Below are 11954 nucleotides of genomic sequence, written 5' to 3' on the forward strand. Positions count from 1 at the left end.
TGCCAGTGAGATGGTCCTGACCCCTGTGCCAGTGAGATGGTCCTGACCCCGGTGCCAGTGAGATGGTTCTGACCCCTGTGCCAGTGAGATGGTCCTGACCCCTGTGCCAGTGAGATGGTCCTGACTCCGGTACCTGTGAGATGGTCCTGACCCCTGTGCCAGTGAGATGGTCCTGACTCCGGTACCTGTGAGATGGTTCTGACCCCGGTGCCAGTGAGATGGTCCTGACCCCGGTGCCAGTGAGATGGTCCTGACCCCTGTGCCAGTGAGATGGTCCTGACCCCTGTGCCAGTGAGATGGTCCTGACCCCTGTGCCAGTGAGATGGTTATGTCTGACCCCGGTGCCAGTGAGATGGTTCTGACCCCTGTGCCAGTGAGCTGGCTCTGACCCCGGTGCCAGTGAGATGGTCCTGACCCCCTGTGCCAGTGAGATGGTCCTGACCCCGGTGCCAGTGAGATGGTCCTGACTCCGGTACCTGTGAGATGGTTCTGTCTGACCCCGGTATCAGGGAGAGCGTTATGTCTGACCCCTGTGCCAGTGAGATGGTTCTGACCCCGGTGCCAGTGAGATGGTTCTGACCCCGGTGCCAGTGAGATGGTCCTGACCCCGGTGCCAGTGAGATGGTCCTGACCCCGGTGCCAGTGAGATGGTCCTGACCCCGGTGCCAGTGAGATGGTTCTGACCCCGGTGCCAGTGAGCTGGGAGCAGCTCAGTCTCCTCAGACTTTCTAAGACGTCAACTTTGTTGCTTCCAGGAGCTTCAATGAAGCTGGAGACCAGTTCCCGACTCGCTTGTTGCTCCCCAGAGAAAGAAGGCTACCTGCTGAAGAAAGGTGGCCGCCATGTGTCCTACCATCGCCGCTGGTTCATGCTGTGTGGAAACTTGCTTCTGTATTGGGAACGGCAGGGAGACCCCCAGCCTCTGGGCCTCATATTGCTGGAGGGGAGCACTGTCACCCTGAGAAGCTCCAAGCTGGAGTTCGCCTTCTGCCTTTGTTCTGTCTCTCGTGTTTACAAAATGGCAGCCGAAAGCCAACGAGAACTGGAGCTGTGGGTGCGGGCATTACTCAGTGCCAATCTCGGCTACACCAAGGCCCTTGTGGGTGAGCTGCGAAGTCAGTACATGAGCCTCACACAGGGACCCGCCAAACCCTCAGCAAGAAGCCAGCTAGATCAGGCCTGTGATGAACTGCAATGGAGCGCAGAGTTTGGAGTCCTGCACAAGTGGCTGGGAGAGGAAGTCGCCCGCCTGCGGCCCAGCAGCATCATGGACTTCTGATATAACATGTGAGCGGAGGTTCGCCCAGAAATCAATGACCCGTGTACCCCAAAGAAAAAGAGGTGACAACCATTGTCCGAAAAAACTCCACCCCCCCGGACTCCAGTCCATCTATATTATTGGCTCCTATATTGACACAAGTGAGAGTCATCCGCGTTGTCATCTCATAAATCCATGATTGCATGAAAATAAGCAACTGTCCTCTGTCTCATCAGGGAGATCTGCTTCACTCTCTGTGCTGGGGTCTTATCTGGGCTCAGGTCGTCCAGAGTTTCCCATTACTGAGAGAGATGACAGTTGGTGCTCTGAAAATTCTATGAAGAGAGAGGAGCAAGAGGCAGCCACAGAGTAGGGAGGTGCTAGAGACACAGAGAGGGAGGATCTAGAGGCAGAGGAGGAGCTAGAGACAGAGGGGGAGAAGAGAAAGACAGGCAGAGGGGGAGGAGCTAGAGGCAGGTGCAGAGGAGGAGCTAGAGACAGGGGAAGAAGAGAAAAACAGGCAGAGGGGGAGGAGCTAGAGGCAGACAGAGGGGGAGAAGAGAAAGACAGGCAGAGGGGGAGGAGCTAGAGGCAGGTGCAGAGGAGGAGCTAGAGACAGGGGGAGAAGAGAAAAACAGGCAGAGGGGGAGGAGCTAGAGGCTGACAGGGGGAGAAGAGAAAGACAGGCAGAGGGGGAGGAGCTAGAGCCAGGCGCAGAGGAGGAGCTAGAGACAGAGGGGGAGAAGAGAAAAACAGGCAGAGGGGGAGGAGCTAGAGGCAGACAGGGGGAGAAGAGAAAGACAGGCAGAGGGGGAGGAGCTAGAGACGGGGAGAAGAGAAAGACAGGCAGAGGGGGAGGAGCTAGAGGCAGACAGGGGAGAAGAGAAAGACAGGCAGAGGGGGAGGAGCTAGAGGCTGGCGCAGAGGAGGAGCTAGAGATGGGAAGAAGAGAAAGACAGGCAGAGGGGGAGGAGCTAGAGACAGACAGGGGGAGAAGAGAAAGACAGGCAGAGGGGGAGGAGCTAGAGGCAGGCGCAGAGGAGGAGCTAGAGACGGGAGAAGAGAAAAACAGGCAGAGGGGGAGGAGCTAGAGGCAGACAGGGGGAGAAGAGAAAGACAGGCAGAGGGGGAGGAGCTAGAGGCTGGCGCAGAGGAGGAGCTAGAGATGGGAAGAAGAGAAAGACAGGCAGAGGGGGAGGAGCTAGAGGCAGGCGCAGAGGAGGAGCTAGAGACAGGGGGAGAAGAGAAAAACAGGCAGAGGGGGAGGAGCTAGAGGCAGACAGGGGGAGAAGAGAAAGACAGGCAGAGGGGGAGGAGCTAGAGGCAGGCGCAGAGGAGGAGCTAGAGACGGGGAGAAGAGAGACAGGCAGAGGGGGAGGAGCTAGAGGCAGACAGGGGGAGAAGAGAAAGACAGGCAGAGGGGGAGGAGCTAGAGGCTGGCGCAGAGGAGGAGCTAGAGATGGGAAGAAGAGAAAGACAGGCAGAGGGGGAGGAGCTAGAGACAGACAGGGGGAGAAGAGAAAGACAGGCAGAGGGGGAGGAGCTAGAGGCAGGCGCAGAGGAGGAGCTAGAGACGGGAGAAGAGAAAAACAGGCAGAGGGGGAGGAGCTAGAGGCAGGCGCAGAGGAGGAGCTAGAGACAGACTGGGAGAAGAGAAAGACAGGCAGAGGGGGAGGAGCCAGAGACACAGAGAGGGAGGATCTAGAGGCAGAGAAGGAGCTAGAGACGGGGAGAAAAGAAAGACAGGCAGAGGGGAGGAGCTAGAGACACAGAGAGGGAGGATCTAGAGGCAGAGAAGGAGCTAGAGACAGACAGGGGGAGAAGAGAGACAGAGGGGGAGGAGCTAGAGGCAGACTAAGGGGGTGGAGTTAGAGACAGCCACAAAGGGGAGGAGCTATAACCAGAGGGGGTGGAGTTTGAGACAGCCACAAAGGGGAGGAGCTAGAAGCAGACAAAGATGTTCTGTAAGTTGTTCTGGAATGACATTACATTTCTCCATAGAAATTCATGAGCACCAGCTGTCGTCTTCAATCACAGTCATTGGAAAGTCTGTATTCACTGAAGACACATTTTACCCATGAATTGAGAGTGACCGCGGTCAGCGGATTTCTCTGACGAGACACGTGGCGGCCTTGGTACCAGGTGCTGTCGGGTTCAGGGGGACATAGTCTACTTTATTGTAAAGACCTTTTTCCTATACTGATGCCTACTCCAGATGTAATAAATGTCCTCTGGTCCTTTTGAGTAGAATCTGCCCATTCTTTGTATTGACGAGACAGATGTAAATGAAGTCGGAGGCGTTTCCCCACACCCCCGCTCTAAAGAATCCTGACCAATCACCTCATTTCCAGGCCGCCCATCACATGCAATAATGCAGTCGCTCAGCCTCGGACCCTCGTCAGCTCCTTTGGAGCCCAGAACTGAATCCTGTACACAAGATGGGTCTGAAGCGGTGACCAGACACCGTATAGATGGATGATGGCCAAATACGATGATCTTTTTTTTTATATTTGTTTCTATTAAAGTATTTTTGTATTATGGAAAAGAAAGAACATATGAAAGAATGTAAATCCACGATAAAGATGGGTGAAGAAGAGAAACAATAAAGCAGAGAGATCCATGACAATGATAACGTGGGGATGTGACAATGATAAGGTGGGGATGTGACAATGATAAAGTGGGAATGTGACAGTGATAAAGTGGGAATGTGACAGTGATAAAGTGAGAATGTGACAATGATAAAGTGGGAATGTGACAATGATAAAGTGGGAATGTGACAGTGATAAAGTGGGAATGTGACAGTGATAAAGTGGGAATGTGACTGATAAAGTGGGAATGTGACAGTGATAAAGTGGGAATGTGACAATGATAAAGTGGGGATGTGACAGTGATAAAGTGGGGATGTGGGAATGTGACAATGATAAAGTGGGGATGTGACAATGATAAAGTGGGAATGTGACAGTGATAAAGTGGGAATGTGACAGTGATAAAGTGGGGATGTGACAATGATAAAGTGGGAATGTGACAGTGATAAAGTGGGAATGTGACAGTGATAAAGTGGGAATGTGACAATGATAAAGTGGGAATGTGACAATGATAAAGTGGGAATGTGACAATGATAAAGTGGGAATGTGACAGTGATAAAGTGGGAATGTGACAATGATAAAGTGGGAATGTGACAGTGATAAAGTGGGAATGTGACAGTGATAAAGTGGGGATGTGACAATGATAAAGTGGGGATGTGACAATGATAAAGTGGGAATGTGACAGTGATAAAGTGGGGATGTGACAATGATAAAGTGGGAATGTGACAATGATAAAGTGGGAATGTGACAGTGATAAAGTGGGAATGTGACAATGATAAAGTGGGAATGTGACAGTGATAAAGTGGGAATGTGACAATGATAAAGTGTGGATGTGACAATGATAAAGTGGGAATGTGACAGTGATAAAGTGGGAATGTGACAATGATAAAGTGGGAATGTGACAATGATAAAGTGGGAATGTGACAGTGATAAAGGGGGACTGTGACGATGATAAAGTGGGAATGTGACAATGATAAAGCGGGGATGTGACATTGATAAAGCGGGGATGTGACAATGATAAAGCGGGGATGTGACAATGATAAAGCGGGGATGTGACATTGATAAAGCGGGGATGTGACAATGATAAAGCGGGGATGTGACAATGATAAAGCGGGGATGTGACATTGATAAAGCGGGGATGTGACAATGATAAAGCGGGGATGTGACATTGATAAAGCGGGGATGTGACAATGATAAGGTGGGGATGTGACAATGATAAAGTGGGAATGTGACAGTGATAAAGTGGGAATGTGACAATGATAAAGTGGGGATGTGACAATGATAAAGTGGGGATGTGACAATGATAAAGCGGGGATGTGACAATGATAAAGCGTTCTTCTTTTGATGCAGTCGGAAATGTTTGGGTGGCAGGAGCCGGGAATGGAGGGGAGAGAAGAAGGCTTCACATGCTACTCCGTGTCACAATCAGGTTGTCAGACCACCAGTCTGATTTCTTAGTATTGGGAGGATGGGAGACGTTGTTGTGCTTGGACCAGAGAAGTCAATATATTGGATTATGTTGCATTCGGGTGGTCCACAGTCCATTTTGTCAGTGGAGTTTACGTCTAATCTCTGGGGACATGACGGAATCATTCAATGATATTTGTCCTCAGCGTCGTACTGTGGGGTCCAATCCTGATCACGGCTGTGTAATGGATGTGACGTCACTCGCTGTCTGTCTCCAATGGAGGGGGCATCTATGGTGTATGTTACCCCAAGAGCTGAAGTTATACCTGTATGTGCCACTTATAAGATATTTGTGCTCAATGTCAGTTGGAGAATTGGGATTGTGTATAAAAGATCGGTTTAGAGATACATTGGGGGGATATTTGTAATTGGTGGCAAATTTTGTTCCACACCTTCCAGGTAGAAATTAAGAATTACATTTTTACCTAATTTGTGTAAATATTTTTGTAATCCGATTTGTGTCTGATGCATCAGCACTAAATAGTCTAAGTTGGTGAAGTGAGAAAAATATCGGCATAAATTAAATTTATGGGATCAAATAACCAAAAATTGGTGTGTATATAAGTATTCACCCCTTTCGTGATAAAGCCCCTACAAATTTCTGGTGCAAGCAATTCCCTTCATGAGTCCCATGCTTAGTGACAGGACGTCCCCCTGTGTGCAATCTAATGTCACACATCCGTCAGTATATACACTTTACCTTTTCTGAAAGGCCACAGAGGCTGCAACACCATTAACAAGGGGCGCCCACCAAAACTCTCAGCCCAGGCAAGGAAGGTATTAATCAGAGAGGCAGCACAGAGACCAGAGGTAACCCTGAAGGAGCCGCAGAGTTCCAAAGCTGAGACTGGAGTAGCTGTCAGTACGACCACAATAAGCTGTACACTCCATAGAAGTGGCCTTTATGGAAGAGTGGGCAGAAAAAAAGCCTTTACTAACACATAAAAATTGTAAGGCTCGTTTTGAATTTGCCAAAAAACGTGGGAGACTCCCCAAATGTATGGGACCAAAATTGAACTTTTTGGCCACCAAGGTAAACACTAAGTCTGGCGCTAAACCAACACAGCTCATCACCCCAAGAACATCATCCCCACAGTGAAACATGGTGGTAGCAGCTTCATGCTGTGGGGATGTTTTTCAGCAGCAGGGATAGAGAAAATGGTCTGAATCGAGGGGAAGATGGATGCTGCGCAATACAGGGATATTCTGGAGCACAACATGTTTCAGTCTGTCAGTGATTTGAGACTGGGACCGTCCAACAAGACAATGACCCAAAGCATACTGCTAAAGTAACACTCAAGTGGTTTAATGGGAAATGTGTAAATGTTTCGGAGTGGCCTAATTAAAGCCCAGAACTTAATCCAATTGAGAATCTGTGGTCAGATGTGAAGATCGCTGTTCACCAGAGGAAACCATCTAACCTGAAGGAGCCGGAGCAGTTTTGCCTTGAGGAACGGGCAAAAAATCTAGTGGTAAGATGTGGAAAGATCATAGAGACTTATCCAAAGCGATGTGCAGCTGTAATTGCCACAAAAGGAGGCTCCACAAAGTACTGACTTTAGGGGGGGGGGGTGAAAAGTTATGCACACTGACGTTTTCAGTTATTTTGTCCTATTTGTTGTTTGCTTTACAATAAAAAGAAAAACAAATGTTCCCAGTTGTCGGCATGTTCTTTACATGAACTGATGCAAAACCCAAAAAAAGTAGTGAAATTCCAGGTTGTGAGGTAGAAAAACACAAAAAAATGCCAAGGGGGTGAATACTTTCACAAAAAACTGTAACAGTCAATATAATACTTACGGACTTTACCTAGAAATGTAGTTATATGTATCCACAAATATTTTGGCACCGTTCCGTTCAAACAGAATTGAGACTTCTTTGGTGGGGCCGTCTAATAATAATATCTCTGTTTTGTCAAGATTTAGGGTACAGCCAGACAACCCTCCCAGCTCCTCTATTCCCCTCATATGGGTGCCAAGACTCTCCTGGGGTAGGTGACAACTAGCAAAAAAAAAAAAATACCTTTTATTAAATATAAATTTAAAGTTGGTATACTAAAATAAACATAACCCATTCTAAACATTATAAATGCATTGGAAGGCAGGTATTGGGGGAGTATGAAACAGATCCAAGCTATCCCTAATGTGCCCTACTGTTCTGATAGCCCGCCTGGCAGCAGGCAACTAACACCCTAACGGTACGGTTTGGTGCCCCCGCTCCACGTCGGCTCTCCCTATATCACCCTGCCGGCCCCTATACAGTCATACATGAATATAAAAACATATGTCAAGGGATGGATATCCCGACAGTAGTGAGAACTTGACCAGTCGAGGCGGTATAATAATCAGTCTATCACAAAGTTATGGGGGTAAATAATCTTAGAGGTATAGATAGGAGCATTAATAATACTGCCCAGGTCTCAAAGATTTTCCAGAAGTATAATGAGATTTATTCAATCGACCCCATTGCTCAGAGACTCCAGTTCAAAACCCTAACCATGACATACAAAGCCATCCACAACCTGTCTCCCCCATACATCTGTGACCTAGTCTCTCGTTACATACCTGCACGCAGCCTCCGATCCTCACAAGATCTCCTTCTCTACTCCCCTCTTATCTCCTCTTCTCACAATCGCATAAAAGATTTCTCCCGTGCTTCCCCCCTACTCTGGAACTCTCTACCCCAACATATCAGACTCTCGCCAACCATGGAAGCCTTCAAAAGGAACCTGAAGACCTACCTTTTCTGAAAAGCCTACAACCTGCAGTAACCTCCACTCCACCATACCGCTACACGACCAGCTCTACCCTCACCTACTGTATCCTCACCCATCCCATGTAGACTGTGAGCCCTCGTGGGCAGGGTCCTCGCTCCACCATACCGCTGCACGACCAGTTCTACCCTCACCTACTGTATCCTCACCCATCCCTTGTAGATTGTGAGCCCTCGCGGGCAGAGTCCTCGCCCCACCATACCGCTACACGACCAGCTCTACCCTCACCTACTGTATCCTCACCCATCCCTTGTAGACTGTGAGTCCTCATGGGCAAGGTCCTCGCTGCACCATACCTCTACACGACCAGCTCTACCCTCACCTAATGTATCCTCACCCATCCCTTGTAGATTGTGAGCCCTCGTGGGCAGAGTCCTCGCCCCACCATACCACTACACGACCAGCTCTACCCTCACCTACTGTATCCTCACCCATCCCTTGTAGATTGTGAGTCCTCGCGGGCAGGGTCCTCGCTCCACCATACCGCTGCACGACCAGCTCTACCCTCACCTACTGTATCCTCACCCATCCCTTGTAGACTGTGAGCCCTCGCGGGCAGGGTCCTCGCTGCACCATACCACTACACGACCAGCTCTACCCTCACCTACTGTATCCTCACCCATCCCTTGTAGATTGTGAGCCCTCGCGGGCAGAGTCCTCGCTCCACCATACCGCTGCACGACCAGCTCTACCCTCACCTACTGTATCCTCACCCATCCCTTGTAGACTGTGAGCCCTCGCGGGCAGGGTCCTCGCTGCACCATACCACTACACGACCAGCTCTACCCTCACCTACTGTATCCTCACCCATCCCTTGTAGATTGTGAGTCCTCGTGGGCAGGGTCCTCGCCCCACCATACCACTACACGACCAGCTCTACCCTCACCTACTGTATCCTCATCCATCCCTTGTAGCCTGTGAGCCCTCGCGGGCAGGGTCCTCGCTCCACCATACCGCTGCACGACCAGCTCTACCCTCATCTACTGTATCCTCACCCATCCCTTGTAGACTGTGAGCCCTCGCGGGCAGGGTCCTCGCTTCTCCTGTACCAGTCGCTGTCTCATTGTGTTCAAGATTATTGCACTTGTTTTTGCTATGTATACCCCGATCACATGTAAAGCGCCATGGAATAAATGGTGCTATAATAATAAATAATGATAATAATACCGATGCGTCCCAATATAAATATTCAAGAGGAAACAATGCAACACTAAAAAGGCATTGACAAAACTACAGAGGACAACCATTTACCCAACACTCAAATAGTGAATTGAGATAGTGCTTGATCAGCTAAATCCCCATATATACCACCATAATGCTGTCAATATCAATAGACTGCCATCTCCTAACGCAATAAGGAGCTATTATAATGTTGTGTAAAACAAACAAAAGACTTCGCTTGAGAATGACAGCAAAATCCTGTATACGGGGCGCAGGCACTTCAAGTTGTCACCACAATCTTCTAGAAGTAATCCCAATGTAAGCACGCGAAGTCCCAAGGGGTCCCAAGCTTGTGCTGTCAAAGTGAATGGCCTACAAATGACTGGACTACTAGACTCAGGGAGTTTGGTGACCCCTCGTGAGCACCACATTCCCTCTCCAATTCATCCTGGAGAAGAAGGTGGGTGTCCGCTGCATTCATGGGGATGCTAAAGACTATCCGGTGGCCAGAGTGGTCATTGAGACGGCCCAAGGTACTGAGTCCCATGAAGTCGGCGTGGTCCCGGATTTATTGCAATCAATTATCATAGTCCAGTATACACCAAAGAAAAAGAAGTGTGTATATAGATTATCAGGATAATCAGGTTCAGCGAATTAAGATAAATTGCATGCATAGAAGACAAAGACCGGCAAAGATAAATGGCAAACCGGGAGCATGTACTGTTACAAGTATGTTAAGATAACCTTGTTCACTTCAACATACACCACTCAGGTAGATATAACTGAATGGTGCTTAGGAGGTAAGGGTCTGTCATTATAAACCTGTCAGCGGCCTGGTACCGGAGGAGAAGACCCCACGCGTATCGCAACATAATAGCGTGGCTTCCTCAGGGGGGAGGGATGAGTATGGGTCCATGACGATACGTATGGGGTCTTCTCCTCCAGTACCAGGCCACTGACAGGTTTATAATGACCGAGGAGATAGTGGAGCAATTGTTGGTACCAGGACCCTATAGACAAAGGGTGTGGAGAGGGCCCATTCACATGTCGTAGGTGGCCATCTGGGTGTGGAAAAAAACTCAAGAACGGGTCATACGAAAGGTTCTATTGGCAAGTCCTGTCCCCACTGCCAGTTAATCGCTACCACCTCTCATTTCCAAAATCCTGTCTTGCCGATAGCCATCAATGCAGGGCAACAGAGGGCCACCCCGTTGAAACTTCATGTGGGCTGGACAAGCCAGAAGGAGACACTGAGGATCTCACAGTGGCAAAAACACTGTCATCGGCCCAGAAACAGCAGAATTGGGACCTGTGTTTGGAGTCGCCAGGACGTACGCAGGTGATTGAACATGAAATCCTGATGGAACCACATGTGCGGGTGAACCAATGGCTGTATAGAATCCCTGAAATCCGCCATGAGGTGATTTCGAAGGAGGTGGGAAAAATTTGAACCTGGGCGTCATCAAGGAGTCAAAGAGTGGCAGGTCCAGCCCCATTGTCATTGTGCGGAAACCTGGGGAAGAGTCGCGTTTCTGCAATAACCACAGAAAACGAAATGTGGTGTCGAAATGTGATGCGTAGCCGATGCTCTGCGTCGATGATCTTATAGAGAAGCTAAGGTCAGCCAGATACATCACCACCCTGGATCTATCGAAAGGTTACTGGCAAATCCCTTCTCTCTCAAAATGCAAAGGAGAAGACGGCCTTTGCTACACCTGACAGTATATCAAAATTCCATACGGGCTGCAAGGAGCCACAGCTACCTTCCAGAGGGCCATGGACCGGATCTTAGCCCCTCACAAAAAGTACGCCGCAGCTTACCTCGACGACATGGTGGTATTCAGCCCGGATTGGGGAAGTCATCTGCAGAAGGTCCAGGCCATGCTGGATGCGCTGAGGAACCCAAAGAAGTGTGCCATGGGGAAAAATAAGGGAAAACACTTGGGCTACATCATCGGAAGAGGCGAAGTAAAGCGGCAAGTGAATAAGGTGGAGGCAATCCAAGATTGGCTGAAATCGATCTCCAAGAAACAGGTTCGGTCATTGCTAGGGGTGGTGGGATGCTATCAGCAGGAAAACAAAAATCTCCAGCGAAGAATCAAATAAGTAAAACTTCAGAATTTGTTTGAACATCATAAAATAGTAGCGGTTCCTCCAGTGGTCTCCAACCAACGCGTTTCGGCTATGCCTTACTCATGGTTATGCCAAAATGGAGTGAATTTTGGCATAACCATGAGTAAGTTTTACTTATTTGATACTTTGCTGGAGATTTTTTGTTTTCCTGCTGTCTGCTAACTGCTCCTGGGCGGCTCCATGCGAAGATTAACACGGTTTCTTTGCAACGTGGATCTGGTGAGCTGACTCTTCTGTTTTATCCTTTTCCCTCACGTTTATGGGATATCAGCGGTGTATCTCGAATTTCACCATGACAACCGCACCCCTGACCGACCTTAATAAGGGCACGAAGATGTCAATGGCCAAATGGTCTCTTGAAGCAGAGATGGCGTCCCAAGAGTTAAAACTCAGGGCTACAGGACTTCAACTTTCATGTGGAACCCAGGCCTGGGAAGCTGCACAGCATGGCAGATGCCCTGTCTAGACTTCCCTGTTTGGTGACTGAAGGTGCCAAAAAACCCCGGCTTTGGGCAGAGGGATATGTGACAAAGTCACTGGCAAAGTACTAGGGAAGATATGTAGCACTAAGGCTGTT

At 49.1% G+C, this 11954-nt stretch overlaps 1 long non-coding RNA gene across 1 annotated transcript; it reads left to right on the forward strand.

Moving 5' to 3' along the window:
• The first annotated feature begins 1275 nt into the window (after positions 1–1275).
• LOC141162685 (uncharacterized) lies at positions 1276–6873 on the forward strand. Its single transcript, XR_012250797.1, has 3 exons — positions 1276–1735; positions 1970–2062; positions 2152–6873. It is a non-coding gene; the product is annotated as an uncharacterized lncRNA (long non-coding RNA).
• The last annotated feature ends 5081 nt before the right edge of the window (positions 6874–11954 follow it).

This window comes from Phyllobates terribilis, unplaced genomic scaffold, assembly GCF_046119375.1.
Source record: "Phyllobates terribilis strain yellow unplaced genomic scaffold, ASM4611937v1 Scaffold_9__5_contigs__length_417890890, whole genome shotgun sequence".
In the NCBI taxonomy this organism is placed as follows: Eukaryota; Metazoa; Chordata; class Amphibia; order Anura; family Dendrobatidae; genus Phyllobates; species Phyllobates terribilis.